We start from the raw sequence: 24,418 nt of genomic DNA, 5'->3' as shown, positions 1-24,418 counted from the left end.
GGGTCTGTTATGTCCATGAATATTCATGTGCATTTTTCGCTCTTCTCCCCACTGATTCCCAGAGGTAACTCAGCAAATAGCCAGCATTCAAGGGACTTCATCGGTCAGGCCTATGTTATGAAATTTTGACACATGAAGGCAGTTTGATGAGCAATGTTTCAGACTTGATTTTTCATTAGAAAAGGAAATGGGAAGTTGGGAATTGAGTGAGAACAAAACAAACTAGCGAGGGTATTTATTCCAACTGCTAAATCAAACAAACAGTGAGTCATCTGGCTTCCCCCAGCCCTTCTCTGTGAAAGCCGCTCATGGACTTTGCTGCCTGCCTGTATTTGTCAACTGCAAATAGGTTCAAAACATTATTGATAAAGGGTAGATTGACTTCACTCTTGTCCCCCTTAGCGGCTGACCTCAGAGGTGAACTTGGGTATGGGTTTTATTTTTTTAAAGATTTTATTTTTAAGTAATCCCTACACCCAACGTGGGGCTCAAACTCACAACCCCAAGATCAAGAGTTGCATCCTCCTCTGACTGAACCAGCCAAGCGCCCCAGGGTGGGGGGGAGGTAGATTTTATTACTAAAAACTGTTCAAATATTTCATGATTCGAATACTTATTTAATCCTTCATCATTTCTAATGTAAAATAAACTGACGTATTTCACCTAGCCCCAGTCTCGTAGAAGATATAGTTTACCTTCTATTCTTGGTCATATGAATATGAACTATTTGCTCCATCACAAAATAAACTCAGAGAGCAGTTTGAAATCAGGTCAGATAAAATCAGTAGTCAGGTTGGGTCACAGTCTTTTCCTCTACCTTTGCCTTCTTTCCTACCAGTCTTAAATTTTCCATTGGAGAAAAAAAAATGTTGACTACAGAAGAAAAGAACAAAAGAGGGAAATAATAAAAACAGAATATGATGAAAATACGTAAAGCTGGACCAACAGAATCCCTGTCCGTGGCAAATGCATCTATGTGGAAAACGCAGCATTTTTGCCTTCCATGAGCTTATGAGATGTTTATAAAGCACTCAGTGTGTAACTTCTACACAAGAGACACAGGTGAGATGATCTGAGGAGGTCATGAGTCATAAACTCACATGGCTACAGGACCAAACCAGGTAACACAAATGTGTGATCATGACCAAGACAAGAGGGATGAGCAGGCAAACAGGAGAATGCTTACTCTGTCTAAAACGTTCACAGTTAATTGAAGAAAAAAAAAAACACTGTGGCCTGCTGTGGGATTCTGGTTTTCCTTCCTTACAACATGAGGAGAAAGTCAACGCTTAGGGAAAAGCTTATGTTTGGAATGCCTGGGTGGCTCAGTGGCTGAGCGTCTGCCTTCAGCTCAGGTCATGATCCTGGGGTCCTGGGATTGAGTCCTGCATTGGGCTTCCCTTGGAGAGCCTGTTTCTCCCTCTGCATGTGTCTCTGCCTCTCTCTATGTGTCTCTCATGAATAAGTAAATAAAATCTTTTTAAAAACAGAAAAGAAAAACTTTTATTTGAAGTAAACTTTGAAGAATGACTAAGATTTCCAAAACATAAGAAAAAAAAAGAGTAAGAGTAGAAGAAAAGACATTGTCCCCTGAAAATTTTCCCAGGTTGCTGTGGGAGAGGAGCCCATGTAGTGGGATGAGGTCTTGAATACCAGCAGGAGGAATGTAGACTTTACTGAGTAGGTCCAGAATAGAATTCTAGATCACCTCCAAACTGTTCTTTTCCCAGAGTCCTGTAGCTCACAAATGGTACTCCCACACCTCTTGTTGCTCTGGCCTGAACCTAGGAGCTGTCACTTTTCACTTTGTTTTTCTCTCAGACCCCAGGGACAGGGTCAGGTTTTGTGGAAATAAATCTCACACATTTGTGTAGGGAGAGGGTTCTCTTTGAGAGAAAGACTATAAAACTAAGTGCATAAAATGAATATTTATTTTGGATGGGCTGGTGCAAGTAACAGGGAGCCCATCTCTGCAGAGCCTCTACCAAAGCCATCATTAGCATCTATCTTCAAAAATGTGTCCAAAGTTCAACTTCTCCTCCTGACATCCACCAGTCCCTGTCCAGCCCAAGGCACCAACCAGAAGTGGCGTAGATACCTACACTTTCAGCCCCTTACTCTCTCCTTCCCAACACCCTTGCTCTGCTGCTCTCTGTCTGTTCCAAACACCCCAGGCACAATGATCCTTTGAAATCGAAATCAGATCACATCATCCCTTTCCCCCAAACCCTTCATGGCTATCCATCCCACATAGAATAAAATCCAAAGTCCTTCCTGGTGGCTCCAGAGTCCTTGTATCCAGCCCCTTTTCACGCCTGTCAGTATCTCCACTGATCACTCCATGGTAGCCATTCCTTTTTTTTTTTTTTTAATATGAATGCAAATAGCCATTCCTTTAACAAGTCCAACGCTCCACTGCCTGAGGGCCTTTGTATTTGTTTTTCCCTCTGCCTGGATCACCTTTTCCCTAAATATTTTCATTTCTATCTCCTTCATTGTATTCAGCCTTAGTTCAAATGCTGCCTCTGATGACTGTCTAAATGCACCACCATTTAACCTCTATCCCCTTGCTTGGTTCACTTGATATCTATTATCACTGCTTGCTCTATTATTATTTATTCATTTGTTGTTATGGAGTGTTCCCACTGGAGGTACACTCCACTTAGCCAGGAATTTTGTCTGCTTTACTAGCTTCTGTTTTCCCAAAGCTGAACCTTCCACCTGCCATAGAGAGTACTGTAAATCCTTCTCTGGGGGAATATGATATCTTCCAAAGCCTCCGCAATTTTTTTTATACACTAGGCCTAGCATTTAATTTAAAAAACTTTCTGATGGGTACCTGGGTGGCTCAGTGGCTGAGCGTCTGCCTTTGGCTCAGGTTGTGATCCTGGGGTCCTGGGATCGAGTCCCACATCAGGCTCCCCACAGGGAACCTGCTTCTCTCCCTCTGCCTGTGTCTCTGCCTCTCTCTGTGTGTCTCTCATAAATAAGTAAATAAAATGTTTAAAAATATGTAAAAATAAAAAACATTCTGAGCATATCAAGAAATAAGACCAAAAAGAGGAAAAAACAGACAATAGAAAGAGATCCCTGGATGGCCCAATTATTGAAATTATGAGGCATAGCTTCCATGTTAAGTGTAATTAATATGTTTGAGAAAATAGACTGAACATATGGGACATGATGAAGGTACAGATGCAGTATGGAAAAAAGGCCTAACATGAGCACAGCTGGGCTCCTGAGATGAGTGCAAAGCAAAAAAGAAATGGGGTATTTGAAGAGATAATGGCCAAGGATTTTCCAGAAGTGATAAAATACATTCAGCCACAAATTCAAAAATCTCTCCAAGTGCCAGATGGGATGCATACAAAGGAAACCACTTTTGGGCCTATCATAGTGGGACTGCTAAAAACAACAAAGTGGGAATCTTTAAAAACCGGGGAAAGAAAGAAGGAAGAGGGAAGAAAGGGAAGCTGGAAAAATAGGCACTACTTCCAAAGAACAGCAAGAAGAATGACAAATTGGTTCCCAAGAGATACTTTGGCAATCATAAAACAAAGGAATAGAGCATTTTTAAAGTACTATGAGAACAAGTTGCCAACCTAGATATCTGTAAAAGCAAGCATATTCTTCAAAGATGAAGGCCAATTATAATTTCCAGATAAAAAAGTCTGAGAAAAATCTGCCACCAGCAGACCTGAACTAAGAAATGTTCATCGAAGTTTTTCAGGCAAAGGGAAAATTATTTCAGACAGATGTTCAGAAATGTAGGTAATGAGCTTCCTGCCTCTCAGCATGGAAACCAGCACCTGCAGGGCCTCCTGCCCACATCTGCACCCTGATTTCCTCTGCAGACCTCCCAACCCCAGCTCACCCACAGCCTAGACTAGGACTCCCTTTGAAGCCCCACTCCCTCTGCTCACCCACGCCACCAGTTGCTGATCCCATGCTGCCACCTGCACTCCAAAGGGTTGCTTTCTGCTTACCCAGTGACAACATACCAGCTCCAGCTGGGGCAAGCCAGTGAACTTGTCTTCTATCCACTGGGCTGAACTACACCTCTGATGAGGTCTGAACTCTCATGTTTACCTTTCCTCCACTGAGAATGCTCTGAGCTGTAGGATATCATATAGAGCTTCCTAACACTTTATAGTCACTCTTAGATTGAGGCCCAGACACTTCCACAGAGGCTGCATTCATCATGCCAACAGCCATCTTGTCCCACTATAGCCATTAACAACTATCTCACTGCTTCCACCACAGCTCAGACTTTGGAAATGTGTTTTTGTGTCTCAGGGTGTCTAATGAGTCCCAGAGGGAAACTGACTCTAGTAGGTAGTAAGTGGAACATTTTTGGACTAGGGTAGAATATTTATAAAGGGTGTTCTCTCCCACAAATGAAAGTAGGGTAGACCCTGATGCAGGCAGAAAGGCTGGGAAAGCTGGACATACCTGATTCCAGAGGTATCAGATTGCCTTAGATTCCAGAGAGTGTTATTCTCAAAATACAGGTTGAAGGTAGTGGTGGACATTTTTGTATACTAATTTTCTCCTCAAGTGTGGAGATGGTCAGTAAACTTGGATGCATAGCTTCATTAGTGGTGCCTTGGAGGTGTGTTAATGATGAAGCATGAGGCAATGTTACGTGAGCAGGGGCTCTATCTGTTACAGATGAGAGACTGAACCAGAAATTAAGAATTTGGCAGAAGGGAACAATTGAACCAGAGATGGCCAGAGATGTGTAAGCTTTTAAGAATCCTTGGAAATAGCTGGGGAAGCCTTGGATGATAATTCCAAGCATGCCGTTTGAAAACTAAGAGAGCTGTAACTTGGGATGCCTGGGTGGCTCAGTGGTTGAGCATCTGCCTTTGGTTCAGATTGTGATCCTGGGGTCCTGGAATTGAGTCCTGCATCGGGCTGTCTGCAGGGAGCCTACTTCTCCCTCTGCCTGTGTCTCTGCCTCTCTCTCTCTCTCTCTCTCTCTCTCTCTGTCTCTCTCATGAATAAATAAATACAATATTTTTAAAAATAAAGCTGTAACCCCCCAAATTCCAAGTATTTAGGCATACCCAAGAGATACCTGGGTATCACCAGCATTTATGAACTGACTTTATTCTCTAAGTGGTAAAATGGTCAGGAAGACAATAATTTACCCATCGCTTCACTTTCCAGAGTTATATTTTTGGTTACACCAGAGCCAGATTTTCAGTTGTTTTTATTTTCCTATCACATATGTAAAAAAACAAAAACAAAAACAAATCTATATTGGTAAACTTCAATAGCCAAGGTTTTCCTCATTTTGAAATGTTACTTGACATCACCTACAAAAAATTAACAACTTAATTATTTTTTAAAGGCGTCTAGGTTAGATTACCAGAAAATGCTATCGGAGGCCATTAATTACACTAGATGCAAATGTATAGGCTTCGCTTACATGGATTTTTGTTTGGGCAAAGAAATATGATAACTCCAGTCTATTCTTTTTCCTGGAACAGTGGTTAACTTTTGACCATGAGATGAAGAAGTGAATTCTCCCTGTATAGGCATCTAGGAGGTGTTGCGATCATGCAGATGTGCTGATGATAGTGTTCAAAACATTCCTGGGATGAATCCAGAACGTGCTCACATGTGCTCTCAAGATGGCGAGGATGCGAGAGACCTTTCCTGGAACAGGTTTCTGGTCATCTGGTTTGATTTCAGTGGTCAGTTGTACTACCAGTCATCTAGAAAATTATCTGAACTCCTGATGTATCTTAATATATTTTCTTTTGTCTGTGATAGTCTCATTCTTAAGCTAGATGCTTCTAGTAAGGGTGGGGAGGACTCTCAGTGAGATACAGGAAAGTAACATTGTCCTCTTTGTATTTTTCTGGGAGACCTTAGTCTTAGTAACTAAAATTTGAATATGACCTTTACAGCTGGCAAATAACTTTTCCATATTCATTTGATTCTTGAGAACAACATGGTGCAGCACAAAAAAGCAGGGCCATTGAAGCCAGAGGGCTTGACTTTCAATTCTAGTGTGGCTCTTTGCTTGCTCTGAGTTCCTGGACTAGCTACTTCATGCTTTGGTGGATGCTTTTGACAGCAGGTAATTGAGATCCAAACCAAGCTAGCTGAAATGAACAGGGAATTTGTAATTTACTCATTGAAAAAAGTCTAGAGGGAGGCGACTGTCTGGGTCCTCTCGGTCCAATAGCTGTCTTGCCATCCCTCTGCCACCCCAGAGGGTCTTCCTCCAACTGGTAATGAGGTGGACAGAGCAGTTCCAGACATCACACCTGCCAACTGGAGGATAGCCAAACCAGTTATTAGCATCGTAAAATACTTTGGTACCAGTTGATAAGTAGCCATTGCTCTGAACCTGCTGAGTACCCCCAGCATCGGCTGCTATAACCCCCCGCCCCAGGACTTCCCCAAAGTCCAGCACTAACAGAGTGATCTGCAGCCCAGCAGGGAGCCCCAGACCCTGCTTTGGTTGTATCTGGCAGTCATCATGATAAATATGCACCAATTAAACATTATTTCTATTACTCTGGTAACGTGTGTTAACATTTGGAGGAGGAGAGCCTATCTTTCCCTATGGCTTTATGTCTGAGCAGAGAAACATACTTTGCAGAAGTCCCTAGCTCACTGTCTCCCAGTTCCCCTTGCCCCACCTCAATAATGTGGTCATTTCCTGACCAGTTTATATGACCCCTTGTTAATTGAGAATAAAGTTCAACGTAAAGACTGCTAACTCTGGGAAACGAACTAGGGGTGGTGGAAGGGGAGGAGGGCGGGGGTGGGAGTGAATGGGTGACGGGCACTGGGGGTTATTCTGTATGTTAGTAAATTGAACACCAATAAAAAATAAATTTAAAAAAAAAAGAGAGAATAAAGTTCAAAAGCTGATCATCCACAAAGGGGATAGGCTCACCCCCAAGGTTAACGGGAGGGAGGACTTCCTTGCTAGGTCAGAGAGGAGTAGATATTAGCACAAAAGTTAGAATATGCTCATTGTCAGTGTTCTCTCCTAAGCAACAGTCTGGTGAGGATCAGATGAAATCACATGGTACACTACTTAGAACAGAGTTTGGCTTACTGATTCACACCAGGTGCTCAACAGATGGCAGTTGGCCACATTCAAAACAGTTATAATGGCTCTGCTATTGTCAAGAACTGTGGAGGGTCTGAGATTTCACACCACTTGCAAGCTTAACAAGTAGGCCTGCCATAGTTTCATGGATCTTGGCAAAGGACACCACACTCATGGGGCAAAGACACAGAAACTTACCACTCATAGCAGTAGCCAGAGTATCAGCATTATCAGGGCTTTGAGACCCAAGCCCCACAGGATGATTCCAAGAAGGCCCAGGGACCCCACCATGTGCAGTGAGTTGCATTACAAGAGAGGAACCCTGAGCTTAAGAAAGCCCAGTATTTTTATATGGTGTGGGGAACACGCCTGCCCTTTGCTCAGGAGGGAGGCGTGATCTCTGTTTCCCAAGGCTGTTCTCTATACAGACATCCTTGAAAAGCTATTTCAGAACGGCAACCAGTGCCTCTTTTCACAAGACATGCAGCATTTTGAGAGACCCCACTGAGCATTATCTCCCAAGAGCTGCTGTTTGATGGTGAGTTAAAAAGTTGAAATATCTTTCCAGAGCAGGCAAGTATTATTTTTCTTACTTGGAGCACTTGACTAGCCCTCTGTTAGTGGAAGAGTTGCACTGTGTATGTTATGTTGGTGGGGGACCGCATGTTCCTGGGCCCATATGTCAGAAGTCTTAGTAGATGAGATAAACTTTTATGATCTATAATCAATATCCCTGTGGACAGCTCATATTGAAGTGTTCGCCGATACCTCGGGTTGCTCTCACTGACATGTCTTACAAATGACACAGGCTAGTGGGAACTCTAGCATGTATGTGGAAAACCCAACACAAACTCATCTATAGCAAGATCACCTCACCTTAAATCAAATGGACATTTAAGAGGTTGGGTGAATCTGGAGAAAGGACTGGCTTGTCTGGAAAAAGACAGCAAGACATAGAATGTTCAACAGAAGGTATTCATAGCTACTCAAAACTATTATTTAACAATAAATGAAAAAGACAGGTTTTCTGTCAACATCCAAAAGCACTGGACCTCTACTTGACTGTCACGGCAGAAACTGAACTTTGCTGCATTGACTCTAGGTCTTAGGACTCCAGTGGACTTTGGAGTCCAGCAGACATCCCAGCCTCTGCGGCTTGCTAGCTGTGTGAGCATACACAAGTTTCACACAAAGGAACATTTCTGTTCTTTTTTTTTTTTTTTTTTTTTTTTACATTTCTGTTCTTTAACTAAAATGTAGAACTAATAGCACCTACCTCATAGGCCATTTTGAAGAGTCAATTCTGGAATTGAACTTAGCCTAAAGACCAGTGCATGTTGTCAGTAACAGTGGGTGATATGCTTGTTTAAAAAGCTTTACTAGTGAGGGCACCGGGGTGGCACAGTTGATTGGGTGTCAGACTCTTGGTTTTGGCTCAGGTCATGATCTCAAGGTCGTGAAATTGAGCCCCATGTCCGGCTCAGCGCTCAGCAGGGAGTCTTCCTAGTGTTCTCTCTCTCCCTTCCCACTCCCCTTCCCACTCATGCTTTCTCTCTCTATAAAATACATGAATAAATCTCTAAAAAAAAAAAAACCCCACAACTCTACTGATGATAATCTTAATAATATATCAAAAAATATGCCTATACTCCATCTGTGTTTCTCCCCAGACATATGTGGGACAAAAAGGCTATTTCATAAAGCACCTACACATGGGGAGCTTAGACGGGTCATCAAAATGATGAGGCATCCCAGAGACCCAGTACCACCTGTGTGCCACCATAAAGTCTCTCCGGGTAATGCATCTCTCCATTTCCTGGACTCCCAGCTCTGGGAGATGGGCATAAGGTGCAGTGATCAAATTCTAGAATGTTGGGTGTGCATCCTGGCTCCACTGTTTTTGACTGTAAACAGATCACCTCAACAAAGAGTTGTAATGCTTAAATAAAATACGTTTATTTTATTTATTTTTTTAAAAACGGTTTTATTTATTTGAGAGAGTAAGAGAATGCATGCGTGCGTGGTAAGGTGTGGGTGAACCGGGGGAGAAAGAGTCTCCAGCAGACTCCATGCTAAGCGCAGAGCCCAAAGTGGGATTAGGTCTCACAATATGAAATCCTGACCTGACCCAAAACCAGGAGTCGGGAGCTCAATTGAGTGCACCATCCAGGCACCTCTAAAACACATTGATTCTTAACTAGCACAATTTCTGGCACATTTTACACACTCAATAATTATATATTCCTCTCTTCCCATCTCCATTACAATAGAGCAGTTGTTTTTCTCCAAGAGTGTGTCAAGCTGCCACTTTTGGGTAGAAAGGAGCAGCCATTTCAGCGAATCCTTAAATGTTAGTGAGCATCAGAATCACTTGCGAAGCTAGTTAGTAATGCATATTCTTAAGGCCCATCCAGAAACATGTTGCACAAATGAATCTGGGGTGGCAACCAGAAATCTGCATTTTTAGGAGACTCTGCAGGGGATCCTTCTGGTGTCAGTGATGTGTTGACCACACTCAGAGAAATGCTGTCTCCAATGTGCCCTACTCTGTTGGTCTCAGCTATCTATCTAGTATTGCTAATGTCTCTTTCTTTTCTTTCTTTCTTTCTTTCTTTCTTTCTTTCTTTCTTTCTTTCTTTCTTTCTTTCTTTCTACCATATTACACAACAGAAATTTTATTTTCAAAGTGATATGTAGAGCAGTGGCTGAGGGGATCCACCAGGGTCAGGGAAGGCAGCTCTGCATTTTCATTTTAGAATCCTGTTCACTTCTCAGGACCTAGAAGTGACAGTGCAAATAAAAAGTGAATTTTCCCGTGAGTAGGAGACTCAATCTTAGTTTGAGATAAGAGCAGTGGAAGAGTGTTCTCATTGTAAGTGCACAGAAACACCCAAAAGTAAAGGGTTGTCTGGTAATAACAAAAAGGATTTTATAAAGCAAGAGGAACTCAATCCAGGGGCACCTGGGTGGCTCAGTCAGTTAAGTGTCCAACTCTTGATCTTGCTCAGGTCTTGATCTCAGGCTTGTGAGTTCAAGCCCCATGTTGGGCTCCATGCTGGGCATGAAGCTTACCTGGAAAAAAAAAAAAAAAAGGAGGAAAAAAAAGAACACAATCCATTAATGTGGTCAGTGAGTATTCAGGTTATTCTATAGATGAACTCAGAAATGGTTATAATTTTTCAGGAATGAACATAGACTCAGCTTCTTACTGTGTTAATCTGTAACACTGATATCTCCTGTACTTGAGAAAGGAAAAATTATATGCAGATAAAATTGGTGATAAATGCTCCACCCTCTTTCAAGGTATAATGTTGCCTATGGAAGTGCCTGGTGGGGAATGGCTGTTGGTTCTTCCCTACAACACAGGCCTTGGAATAAATGGGGTATTGTGGTCTATTCCCAGCTGGCTATTTCTAAGAAATGGAGTATTTCTGTGACAGAGACTCTCTTCCTAAGGGAAGTTCCTTATTCATTATTCAAATCCATACCCATCCCTGGAACAGGTTCAGCAACAGAAGTTCCTTTGCTTTAGGATGGTGAGGTATAAATAGTTCTGTAGGATTGAATGCCCATATTATCTCATAATATTGAAACCATTGGAATGTAGCTGTGAATCAGGTTTCAAGCTGTTGTACCACTTCTTGGGGGAAAAATGACTTTAACTAATCCAGCCCTCAAAGGTCTAATGAATTTAATTGCTCCTATTTTGAGGCTAGCTTCGAAACGTATACCCAATTAACCTGGCTATACTTGAAGGGTGAGGGGAGGAATCATCAAGTCAAATAAGAAGGCGACACTCAGAAACACAAAACTCAACACGATGTTAGCTTTTGGGGGTAGAGATTGACCCGGGGAGACGTGTGGCACCTCCGGGCCATCCTAAACTTGAGAACGAACATGGGCACAGTGATGCGGAGTGGATGATTTCCTTCACACACGGGAAAGAAGAGCCTTTCTGCTCCGTCTCTAAAGTAAGCGGTATCAGGGCCTCTGCCTCCCGAGGGGAGAGAAGCCTTCCCCCACCGCCTTCCCGGATTGGGCCAGTGGTGCTGGAAACGGACCATGCTGTGCCTGTCATTTTGGATCTATAGGACAACGGTGACTTTCCATAGACATCTCATTTCCTTTGTCCTTCCTTAGATGTAGTAATCCGTCGGTCCACCTGTCCAGCTGTCCGGCTGTGTCTCCATCTCCTCCCTCCTGCTCAGCCTTGTTATTCAGAGATCTTGCTCCTGGCACTTTCCGCATCGGGCTCCCTGCATGGAGCCTGCTTCTCCCTCTGCCTGTGTCTCTGCCTCTCCGTGTGTGTGTCTCTCATGAATAAATAAATAAAGTCTTTTTTAAAAAGTTTCCATTTCCCTTTTAAGTATCAAGATCCCCCACTCCCCCACCCCCACCCCTCCTGTCACACATCTGTGGGGAGGCAAGTCACTATCTTCTATCCTGGTTCTGTGATCTTGAGCCTGCTAGGCTTTGTACCCCAAAGCAGAGGGGCTGGACTCCACCTCCAATACCCCTCTGGTTGGGCAATGGTTTTGAGCCGTGAGGAGGAGCTGATGCAGGTGGAGGATTTCCCTCCTGTGAGCCCACCGGGCACCCCAGGCCCGAGGTGGTAGTGGGAGGTCCTCCCATGGGGGGAGGGAAGGCCCACGTCCTTGGGGACCTGGGCCCATGAGCACTCACATGACATTCCCGGCATCTTCCCTGTGAGCCAGTCAGGGGCCACCTCCTGGCCCTCAGGTTGTTCTTTGTTAATATATCCCGGGAGCAGACTCCAAATGCAGAAGAGCATCAGGGGCTCTAAGTCCTGGTGGTTTTAATCACTTCTGATATTTATATATATAAACTCTCAGGAAAATCAGTGCTCATTGGTTTCCTTTCTCTTCTCCGTCTCTTCTTCTCTCACACAAAGAAAGCTCGGGGTGCCTTCCACTCTGTACTTGTCTCCCCTCCAAGTGCTCCCGGGCATTTCCAGACTGAAACACAAGGTAGAACTGCTGATTTGGGGCAAGGAGGAAAGAAAGCATTTTCGCAGAAACTGAACCAAACAAAAAATGCCTATTTATGTTTTTTGAGTACGTTTGCATTAACCTGGAGGAGATAGGTGACGAGAGCACACTCATGAGACTTGGACACATCAGAGAGGGGAGATGACAGCAGAGAGGCAGCAGAGGTGGAGTTTATACTATTAAGGTTTTCTGTATGCTTCTTTTTGTCATTCTGCTTGTCAGGGTGAACATTATTTTGTAAATTAAATAAAAATAGAGAACATTTGTCTTTGTTTAGATTTTATTTATTTATTTGAGAGAGAGTGCACATGAGCAGGGGGCAGGGGGAGAGGGAGAGGCAGGCTCTTCACTGAGCGGGGCCTGATGCTGGACTCGATTTCAGGACCTTGGGATCATAACCTGAGCCGAAGGCAAATGCTTAACTGACAGAGGCAGCCAGGTGGCCCCAAATATAAAACATTTTATTTTACTATTTTTTAAAAAGATTTTATTTATTTATTCATGAGAGACACACAGAGAGGCAGAGACACTGGCAGAGGGAGAAGCAGGCTCCTTGCAGGAACCCCGACGTGGGACTTGATCCTGGGACTCCAGGATCACGCCCTTGGGCCAAAGGCAGGTGCTAAACCGCTGAGCTAGCCAGGTGCCCCCAAATAGAAAACATTTTAAAAGGAGTAAGTGGACTTCCACTTCTAGGAAGCTGAAACAGACATACTTTCCCCTATCCTTCCCACTAAACACAACTTTAAAAACTAGACATTATATATAAAACAAAAATAAAAGACTCTGCAAGGTGGAGAGATAAGGCAGACGATCTCTGAGCAGCAGGAGTCCCTGGAGCAACTCGGCAGCTGATTTCCTGGGTTTTCATTCTGCCCCCCTTTATCCCTCACTTGGAGCTAAAGATGCCATCCCGCCAGGAAAAGCCAGAGGGTATAGACCCACAAAGGCCCCACCAAAGCCTGCTCTCTGCAGCCAAAGGATGGGGAAGAGGACAGCCTCGCAAGGTTTGTGAGGACATAATTACCATTCTAGCCCAGTGGCACACCACAGGGGAAACTAGGGCCCCCACCCCAGCAAAGGTTGACTGGGAACTTCTGCCCCAGCCTGGGCTGTACGAAGGTGGGAGAGGCTTTCCTCGGATAACCACCTCCGTCCAAGGTGTCAGGTGGGACTGTGTGGGGGGCCTAGGATTCCACGCTGCATGGGTCCAAACAAGACACTCTTCCTTCCCACTGGGATGGTATCAGAGTCAGCCACCAGCTCTCAGTGGTAATAAGGCTTCCCTCGCCAGCTGCGCCCCGTGTATGACTCAGAACAAGGGACTTCCACCCCCTCCCAGCCAGGGACGTATTAACAGAGGCCTACGGGGCAACCTGAACTCCCACCCCGCCTAGCAATACCTTCTATCATACGAAGTTTTTAAAGCATGGAGACTCAGAATAAGTACAGTAAGAAATAATATATTTACTTGAGTCTGTTAATGAGTAGTTGGATGTTTGAAATAGCTGGTTTCCTCTGTTTTAAAAACTTTTATTTTATTTTCCAGTTAGTTAACATACAGCATAATATTAGTATCAGGTATACAATATTGTGATTCAACACTTCCTTACATCCCCCAGTGCTCATCAGGACAAGTGCCTTCCCTAAGTCCCACCACCTGTTTCAACCACCCCCCCACCCCCTCCCCTCTGGTGACCATCAGGTCTCTATAGTTAAGAGTCTATTTCTTGGTTTGCCTCTCTTCCCCCACCCCTTTGCTTATCTGTTTTTGTTTTTTAAATGTCACATAGGAGTGAAGTCATATGGTATTTGTCTTTCTGACTTATTTAATTTAGCATTATATTCTCTAGCTCCATCCACATCATTGCAAATGGTGAGTTTTCATTTTTTTAATGGCTGAGCAATATTCCATTGTATATATTTATACCACATCTTCTTTATCCATTCATCAGTTGATGGACACATGGGCTGCTTCCATAATTTGGCTATTGTAGATAATGTTGCAATAAACATAGGGGTGCATGTATCCCTTTGAATTAGTGTTTTGTATTTTGGGGGTAAATACCCCATAGTGCAATTACCAGATCTTAGGATAGTTCTGTTTTTTAAGTCTCTGAAGAAACTCATGCTATTAAAAATTTTAATTAAAAAAATTTTTCACAATACATGAATATATTCTAATCTTTTAAAAATTCAAATTCTAGGGGGATCCCTGGGTGGCTCAGCGGTTTAGCGCCTGCCTTTGGCCCAGGGCGCGATCCTGGAGTCCCGGGATCAAGTCCTCTGTCGGGCTCCCAGCATGGAGCCTGCTTCTCCCTCCTCCTGTGTCTCTGCCTCTCTCTCTCTCTCTCTCTCTATGTCTATCATGAATAAATAAATCTTTAAAAAAAATTCAAATTCTAGGGGCACCTGGGTGGCTCAGTGGTTGAACGTCTGCCTTTAGCTCAGGTCATGATCCCTGGGGTCCCGGCATCAAGTCTGACATTAGGCTCCCTGCATGGAGCCTGCTTCTCCCTCTGCCTGTGTCTCTGCCTCTCTCTGTGTGTCTCTCATGAATAAATAAATAAAATGCTTAAAAAAATAAAAAGTTCAAACTCTATAGAAGTATGTAGAAGTCATGGCTAACAGACTTTCAGTTTTATATACGTCCTTCCAGACAATTCTATGTCCGTTTATATAGATACATACATATTTACAAGTCTACATTTAGAAAACTAGCCATTGATGTTTTTTAAATAAGTGGCATCAGATTCTATGGGTGATTCCATGACTTTTTTTTTTTAAGTTTTTATTTATTTATTTGAGAGAGGGAGAGAGCATGTGTGCAAGTAGGAGGAAGGGCAGAGGAAGAAGGAGAAGCAGACTCCCCACTGAGCAGGGGGCCCAATGCAGGCCTCAATTTCACGACCCTAAGACCATGACCTGATCCAAATTCAAGAGTTGAATACTTAACTGACTGAGCCACCCAGGCACCCCAGCTCTACTGCTTTTTAAAAACTCAACACATTATAATGGGTGCTCCATGCTAGTACATGATATTTACTGTCAGTACAGGGTTTTCCCCCCACAGTTATGAATATATCACACAATTCTATCATAAGCCAATCACTTTAAGGGCCATAGTGTTCATAACCTTGGTATACGTATAGATGTATGTTTCTAAGGACAATATCTAGAATTGGAATTTCCTGATTGACAATCATGCACAAAGTGTTGATCCCTTTGGCCACACAGCTGCTGGTGAAGCCTGTGCTGAGGCGTGCTCCCGGTAGCGTGTGTGGCCTGTCCTCACATCTGGTATCCAGCACATCCGAGCTGAGAACACGCACCAGAACAGCTCCCAGCCCCACAGCAACCCTCTGCAGCAGGGTCCCTCTCAATCCAGTCCTGTCTTCTTCCTGCCTTCCAGGCAATTTTTTTCAACATTTCTTCCACATAATGGCAACTCTTGTTTTCTTTTTTTTTTAAATAAATTTATTTTTTATTGGTGTTCAATTTACCAACATACAGAATAACACCCAGTGCTCATCCCGTCAAGTGCCCCCCTCAGTGCCCGTCACCCATTCACCCCCACCTCCCGCCCTCCTCCCCTTCCACCACCCCTAGTTCGCCTCCCAGAGTTAGGAGTCTCTATGCTCTGTCTCCCTTTCTGATATTTCCCACACATTTCTTCTCCCTGCCCTTATATTCCCTTCTTGCTTTCTAAGCATTACTGTATTACTTATTTTTAAAATATATATCCAGTTATTTGAAAGGACTTGGAGATGTGGGCATATGTGCTCCGTCTGACATCTTGCTCTCTCTCGGCTCCACCAAATGGAAGACAGGTGGTTCAGAATAGTCAAAAGGGAAAGATGTGCTCAGAATCTTTACATAGAAACTCTCTAGGAAATTTGCCTTTTTGGAAATCTCTGATCCGTGGGCTCTGTGAAACATCATCTGTAATGTTAGTTTTTCTGTTGAATGCCTCTAGCTGTGGGTCATGGAGCAGAGGACAGAGATTTTTATGTCACCCTAATGGATTAATGGTTTGAAATCAAATCCTGGCAGAGCATCAAAGACTCACATCAGAAATGCAAGGGTAAAAGTTCTATCTCTTGAAAAAGCAGAACTTTGAGCCTGTTGTTTTGTTTTGTTTTGTTTTTTTACACATTGAGTACATTTATCATATTCTTTTAATCTAAAAAACCAAAAGAAAACCCCATGGTGCCAAAGAAAGAAAGCGTCCAGAGAATAAAAAGTGATTTTGGAAGCAATAAAATTTCCTTTAAAGGATTTGCTTCTTTTAAAGAGCACCTAAATGACCTCATGTTCCATACAAAACTCTCAAATCTGGACACAGACTTTCTGTTTTCTATTTAAAGTCCTGTACAAGAGACCAAGCAAATGCTTGGCCTGCAGGTATTATACCTTGAGCTGCCTTTGCTCTGCCAAATTTTCACCAGCTCAAATCAGCAGGAAAGTTTCTGGCCACAAACCCCACCCTCAAGGCTGGGTCTCAGCAATGTTCTGAAGCAGAGAGGGTTTTTTTGTTTTGAGGGGATTTTGTTTGTTTGTTTGTTCAGTCCCCTGGCTTCCCAACCTGGGTAATCTTTTTCCTTCTTTCTGTGTTTTCTTCTTTCTCCCAGTGCTTCAGAACTTTCAGATTCTTTATTAGATTTAGGAGCCTGCTTCTCCCTCCTCCTGTGTCTCTGCCTCTCTCTCTCTCTCTCTCTATCATAAATAAATAAATAAATAAATAAATAAATAAATAAATAAATCTTTAAAAACATTAAAAAAAGATTTAGGTGCAAATGGCTGACATTAGCTTTCTTTATTTTTATTTTTATTTTTTTTATTGGAGTTCAATTTGCCAACATATAGCATAACACCTTTTTTTTTATTGCTTGGAAAATATCTGCTTGTTAACATATGTACTTTAGGGATGCTTGGGTGGCTCAGTAGTTAAGCGTCTGCCTTCAGCTCAGGTCGTGATCCTGGAAACCCGGGATCGAGTCCCACATCGGGTTCCCTGCGTGGAGCCTGCTTCTCCCTCTGCCTATGTCTCTGCCTCTCTCTCTCTATGTCTCTCATGAATAAATAAAAAATCTTTAAAAAAATAGGTGCTTTAATTATGGAGACGGGGTTGACAAGCAGGTGTGGAGCAGGTGCAGGGGGCCAGGTGGCCTTCAGAACCTTCCAAGTTGGTGAACAGTACCTCCTTCATCTGCACACCTGGGTGCCACTTCCAGCTTCTCACCATGACTTTCATCTGGTTGTGGCCAAAACAGGATCATACTTCTGTGCCTCTTAGGTTCAGTGAAGAGGTAGGAGTCAGCCGGGCTTTGAGCAGTACTTCTCAGAAATGAGCCTCTCCACCACCTCCAGGGAAGGAAAGCAGTGAGAACAAGCAGGACCTTCACCCTTCCTCTACCTTCTTTTTAAAAAATGTTATTTATTTATTTGACAGAGAGACAGAGAGCAAGCCGGAGCAGGGGGAATGGCAGAGGGAGAGGGAGAAGCAGACTCCCCGCTGAGCAGGGAGCTGGACTCGGGGCTCAATCCCAGAACCCTGAGATCATGACCAGAGCCACCCGGCTGCCCCCTCCTCTACCTTCTTCTTCAAAACAATTCCTTATTTGTCCTTTTTTCTTTTTTTCAGTGTGAAATGTTGAAAAAGGGAGTTCTGTGTCCAAAATAAAGATGGAAAACCTAGTGAAGGCAAGCATGTTCTTTGGAATGGAATAGGGCTCTGCTTCCTGCTTCTTGGAGCTCAGGTGGGTTCAGTATGCAGCGCTAGTACAAAATAAGTCTTGGTCAAAGAAGACCTTGGCCAAAAGTCACATTGGGCCAACGGAGATGGTGGCCTACAATCACCTCCCAGCTCAGGCTGCACTTTTGTAGGGAGGGGACCTGTGCATTCTGTCCCCTGGGGCAGGAAAGCTAATATAGATGAGAGACCTTTTCAGTGACTATGGAAACGCAGACTGTTGCTGATGACGTGTTCTATTTTAGCTAACTCACCAAGCTTTGGTGTCCTCATCTGTAAAATGGGAATGATGACAGTGACTTCACAGGGCTGCTGCAACAGTTGAACAAATAATATGTGGAAAGCTCTCTGGCTAGCGTTTGGCCCGAAGTCAATGCACATGCACGCTATTGTTACTAAGCACCTGCTGTCTCAGGTCTCTTTATGCGAGAACCACGTGTCTCCCAGCTGGAAAGGAAATGCTTGGATAGAATTATGCTTCTTGGCCTATATCCTGCCTTCTCCCATCTCCCCACAGCCCCCGGCACACAGTGAGTTCTCAGCAGATACTGCTCATTGACTTATATGTAGTGCAGCTGAGCTCACGCATTCCCCTTTCTCCTGCAGCCCCTGAGATCCTGTGGTTACACTTGCCCTTGTTTCTGTTTGCTCTTTTATGGAGAATGCCACCTTCACTCCTAAGCACTTTTTTTTTTTTTTTTTTTAGAAAAAGAAGTTTCTGCAATTTGATCTTTTGGTTTACCTACATGAGGTAAAGGAAAAGAAACGATAAAAATCAAGGGTTTTGTGGGTTTTTATTTTTTCTAAGATTTTATTTATTCATGAGAGACACAGAGAAAGAGAGGCACAGACATAGGCAGAGGGAGAAGCAGGCTCCCTGCTGAGTGGGGAGCCCGATGAGGGACTCCATCCCAGGACCCTGGGATCATGCCCTGAGCCAAAGGCAAATGCTCCACCACTGAGCCATCCAGGTGCCCCGTGGTTTTCTAAATGTACCTTTTGAGTCAACCCAGTAAGAGCTTGTTTTTCCCGCTCTTAAAACTATAGGATATTGGAAAATATTTTTGGTTTCACTTTGCTTTATATTCTACACTTGTAAAAAGAGGAGAATTTTGAATGCAGTGGAGACTATGGTTTTTTAAGATGATATCAGTAAAGAGTCACTACATAAAGATGATATCAGTAGAGTCACTACATAAAGTGTATTCAATTGTAGAGAGACAAAGAGGATTATATTCTTCTCCACCACTGGGTGAATTTTGAGTTAAAAGTAGATCTGATATGAAATGAATTATGCATACATAAATTATACATAATTACATAAATATACATAATAGATATTATGTATCTATATGTGATATAGATACTATACATTATAGATATCACATATCTAAAATATACATAATAGATATCACAGTTGATGTTGAATTCACAAAGTTTTCTTGCTTAACGTATACTTTATTTTTTTAAGATTTATTTATTTGAGGGGGGAGGGGCAAAGGAAGAGGGAGAGAGAAACCTGAGAAGACTCCACCCTGAGCTCAGATACCAATTCAGGGCTTGATCTCACGACCCTGAGTTCACAACCTGAGCTGAAACCAAAAGTGGATGCTTAACCAACTGCACCCCGAGGAGTCCCTATTTAACATATAAAGATAAATATAAATGAAATAGTGCCGTCACTTCGGAATACAGTGGGTCAGTTTCCTGAAAACTAAACATGCAGTTTGTATTATCTAGCAGTTGTATTTGTGGGTATTTATTCCAGAAAAATGAAAATTTATGTTTACACAGAAACTTGCCCAGGCATACTCATCATAGCTTGTTCATGATATCCCCAAACTGGAAATAACCAGATGTCCTTCAGTGGTGAATGATTGAACAAACTGTGTTACGTCCCTACTATAGATCACTCCTCAGCAATAAAAAGGATGTATTCCAGCTACATGCATCAGGAATTTTGTGAAGGAAAAAGCCACCCTCAAAAGGTTATATGCCATCTGACTTTCTTTATGTAGCATTCTTGAAGTAACAAAATTACAGAGATGGAAAACAAATCATTGATTGCTAGATGTGAAGGAGAGAGGTGGTCGCTATAAAAAGGTAGTACAAGGGAAGCTTGTGTTGATAAAGCAGTTCTGTATTCTGATTGTGATGGTCTACACTTGTGATAAAATGACATAGAGCTGCATACACACACACGTGCACGTACACACACACACACACACACAAATAACTGCATGTAACACTGTGACACCAGAATAAGTTCTGTGTCCTCTACCAACATCAATATCTTGGTTTTGATGTTGAACTCTAGTTTTGCAAGGTGATACAGTTGGAGCAAACCGGGTGAAAGGGTACATGGGACCTCCCTGTATAGATATTCTGCAACTTCTTGTAAATCTGTAGTTCTTTCAAAAAGAAAAAAAAAATTCTTTTCAGAGAGTCAACAGTGCATTTTATCATACATCTTAGATTTATACATTTCACATATGCTTTTAAAGCTTCAATTAACAGTTTGATACAAAATAAAAAATATATATGCAGCAGTGGTTCTCAGGCACAGAATTTAGGAGACTGGAGCAAGTTTTTTTCCTAGCATATAGTGAGTATTACGAACCAAAATAGTGGAATGTTTCCATCTGACCTAGCTGCCTTTTTGATTGAATTTTATTACAGTGAAAGGATTTAGTAGGTATGAAATTGCTAACTGGAAACAATGAGACTCAATTTTATAACCTGTATTTTCTTGAAGTCTGTAAGACCTAAATAATTACTTTTTTCCTAATACAGCCCCAAGATCATCCAATGAAAATAATACTGTCCATAAGATATCTGGAGCATCAGCCTAAGAACCACTGCTCATGGTTATTCAATGTCTTCAGGCCTCACAGGATGAGGTAAAGGTATGATGGATTTCTTCTCAGTGTCTCTGGAAAGTGCTTTCCTCATATCATAGGCGTCCTCATCGGGCTCCCCATTGCTGACTGAGTAGTACTCTATGACTGTCCCGTATATATGCTGTAGCCCAATTGCTTGTACATGTTCACTGCAACTTGGTTAGATACTCTCACAAAGAGATCAACAAAAAATCCACCCTTGCTTTCTGAAATCTCCTCTAATAACTCCATAAGTTTAGCAGCCAAAACAAGGCGTCGAAATTCTGGGGCGACAGAGAGAGCTGTGATATGCCCATGCCATTCTTCCCTAGCTACTGAGCCTTCCGCTTTACCCATGATATAACCCATTAACTCTCCACCAGGTGCCTCCACAACAATGAAGTACTCTGGCCAGTGGGCGAGGTACTGTAAGTAAAAAGGAATCCCATTATTTTCTGTAAGTGGATCCAAGTTAATGTTGTTGAACCGGAACAGGTCATTGCATGTGAAGGCCCGGATCATGGTCATTGTGCTGCCTCCACCGAAGTCAGCTCCCTGTGACCCCCTCAGAAAGAAAAATTTAAAACAAAAATATAAAAAAGAAAGATAGTTCTGTCCAAATAAATGTCCATTGCAGATGCTAGTTTTTTCAATAGATATATCTAAAAAGGGAGCCGTGTGATATTACAAATGATACACACAACAGGGACTTTGGAGGCACCAGGGTGGCTCAGTTAATTGAGCATCTGACTCTTGGTTTCGTGCAGGTCACTATCTCAGGGTCATGAGATGGAGCCCCATGTCTGGTTCCATGCTCAGCATGGAGTCTGCTTGAGATTCTTTCTCTCTCTCTCCCTCTGTCCCTCCCCCTGCTTGTGCATGCTGTCTTTCTCTCTCTAAAAAATAAATAAATAAAATCTTTATAAAAAGAAAAAGAAAGTGATCTTTGGGGATCAAAAATGTAACCCAGCACACTTTCTCTTAGCTTATGAACACAGGTAGAGTCGATTTGATCATAAAAACTTTGATCTCCAAATCAAAAACTAGATTTGAACTTCCAAGTATTTTTATTAATCTCTTAAACATTCAAGAGTACTGCCAGCATAGCAGTTAAAGAACATGCACACTTGTCCATATTTTAAGAGAAAGAAAATGAAACATAAGTTTCTCCCTGTATGCTATATACTGCAGAATTTCCATTAAAATTCCCTATTCTCCATAGCTCTCTGTATTTATCTCCCTTCTATTTTATCCTTGTGATAACTGTATGGAGTGTGTAGAGGAAAGAACAGAAGCAGAAAAATCCTAGGCTGCTAATACTACCATTATGAACTGCCAAGATGATCACACATAGCCAGATATAAGTATCCCCAATAACTCAGAGACCATCCCTGGGTATCCCTCACATATTATGCCAAAAAGACACAAAAATTTGGAGTGACTTGACAACTCTTCCAAAGCACTGTGCTGATGTAAACATTGTACTATATGGTTCACTGTATTTCCCAACATTTTATTCTCCTTATTATCCTGTGAGGTAGGCATCTTATAGATAAAGAAACCACGTAACTCATTAATCTGCAAATGAAACCTATAGGTGACTGAGCCTGGGGCTCGTCCTGGCCCAGCCACATTCACAGTGACTTGGCAGTCAGCTTCTGGAGCCATGCTACATGGGTGTGAATCTCAGTTCCACAAGGTGTGAGCTGTGCCATCCAGGCCTGTTACATAACCTCTCCGTGCCACAAGCTCCTCATCTGTAAATTAAGGGCAGTAGTAACAACTGAGGTGCTTTGAATATCAAATAACTTCATGCTTATAAGTCACTTAGGAGTCATCAAGCTCTGTCTCGTGGGCCCCTATCTAGCCCGCTGCCTGTTTTGGGGGATTAAGTTTTATTGGAACAGACCCACGCTCATTCCTTACCTGTTATCTGTGGCTGCTTTCTCACACTAAAGCAAAATTGAGTAGCTGTGACAGAGATCATGGCCCAGAGAGCCCAAAACATTTGCTATCTGGTCCTTTCCAGAAGAAGTTTGCCAACACCTGATTTAGTTGAATATGTGGCAGAAGTTAAGTGTTCAGTAAACGTTGGCTCTTGTCTCTATTGCTGTTAAAATCCATGCTGAAGGCTTGGAGAACAGACTCCCCCACCCACTGAGGGCCCGGCACAGTGCATGCTTCAAGCAATGTGTGTTTCAATCATAATTCACTTAGAAAACCCACACAGTTGGCCGTTTCTTAGGCCTGAGCAATAAGGGCAGCATCCTGGTAGAACAGGTTTCTCCTTACAGAGAAAACTGCAGAGTCACTGTAGTTAATCATGGGAGGGGGGAAGGTTTGGTCAAAAAAATCTTGCTTTGGAGCATAGTTGCAGCATGACTTTTCCAGGTCACACCAACCAATGCTTTTGCTAAGTGACTATAAGACAGTGGACTGCTTTTCCCCCCTGTGCTAGGTCACACCACGGTCAGGTTCTCCAGGGAGGGAAAGCATCATTACCTAAAAGGGCCTGGTTTTCCGGAGGACAGGTCTAAAGCTCAGGAAGAATAAAGGGGAGGGATTGGGAACTAATCTGGATTTGCAACAGATAGAAAATAAAAATAGGAGTCCTGTTACTGGCCCTGGGTGAGTTTGTATCAGCCGCATTCACAAGGCTAAAATAGATCTACTCTCCTCGCAGCATGCAGAGTTACCTGTGAAAGCACAGGTCAGATTGTGTCCCTCCCTTACCTAAAGTCACACACTTACTTCTCATTTTAGTGTACAATCTGAATTCCATGATTCTGCTCTGTCCCCTTCTCTGACCTCAACCTGCTGTGCCTCTCTCCCCCTTGTTCACCTGGGCTGACCCAAAGGCCTTCTTTGTTTGCTAGCCATCATGCATGCTTGCTCTCTCTTCTCCCTAGTTTCTGCTCATGGTTTAGGTCTCAGCTTCACTGGCACTCCCCCCAGCCAACTGTCTCTGGTGATCATCCACTCACATTTTCCAGCACTTCTTCCCATATGATTTCGTTCTCATCACCCTCATCACCAGCTGAAATGATCTTGTTTATTTGCTTGCTGACTTGATGATTGTCTGTCTTCCTGCACCAGCACATGAGTTCTGGAAAGGCCTGGAATTTCTCTTACAAAATCGATACTTGATAAATAGTTGCTCAATGAATGAATGAATTGGCAAGGTTTTTAACCCCACAACTTAAAAAAAAAAAAAAAAACTGGCCGAGATAGAAGATAAGAATTCTTCAGGGAACATTCATTTAGGTTAAGGAGCAGGATATAGTTGGAGTGTAGTCAAGGGACAGAAGACTGTGTCCAACAGAACTATTTGGAATGTGCTTTCGAAATGCCTTCTTCTGATACATGCATCCTCTCTCCTGCCATTTAGGCAACATACTCGGAGAGTCTGCAGAAATGCATTTTAACCAACAATTCTACTCTTCCTCATTAATCTTAATCAGACTGCCTGTAAAACCAGCAGACAGATGCAAATGCCCTGAATCTCTTAAATGCCTACAGGTCATCTTTCCCTTCAGTGTTTCTGGGATCAGGGTCAAAAAATCAACTCCCTTCTTCAGAAGAGAACATTCTTTGAATTTTTTGTTTATGGCTCAATTTCCTGTTTGAAAAAAAAAAGTCAAGTTATTAATATATAAAAAGACCATTAAGGAAAAAATAAATAACTAAAAAATAAAAAGAC

General features: G+C 42.7%; 1 long non-coding RNA gene and 1 pseudogene across 1 annotated transcript; both read right to left on the bottom strand.

The window, feature by feature from the left end:
* Positions 1-9,062: 9,062 nt before the first annotated feature.
* LOC140641167 (uncharacterized) lies at positions 9,063-23,838 on the bottom strand. Its single transcript, XR_012037671.1, has 3 exons — positions 23,703-23,838; positions 11,762-12,054; positions 9,063-10,150 (listed from the first exon to the last, which is right to left on the bottom strand). It is a non-coding gene; the product is annotated as an uncharacterized lncRNA (long non-coding RNA).
* On the bottom strand, positions 20,272-21,261 carry LOC140641166 (N-alpha-acetyltransferase 20 pseudogene; annotated as a pseudogene).
* Positions 23,839-24,418: the final 580 nt, after the last annotated feature.

Source organism: Canis lupus, chromosome 10 (genome assembly GCF_048164855.1).
Source record: "Canis lupus baileyi chromosome 10, mCanLup2.hap1, whole genome shotgun sequence".
In the NCBI taxonomy this organism is placed as follows: Eukaryota; Metazoa; Chordata; class Mammalia; order Carnivora; family Canidae; genus Canis; species Canis lupus.
The sequence above is the reverse complement of the archived record's forward strand: the minus strand, read 5'-3'. Positions and strand labels throughout refer to the sequence as shown.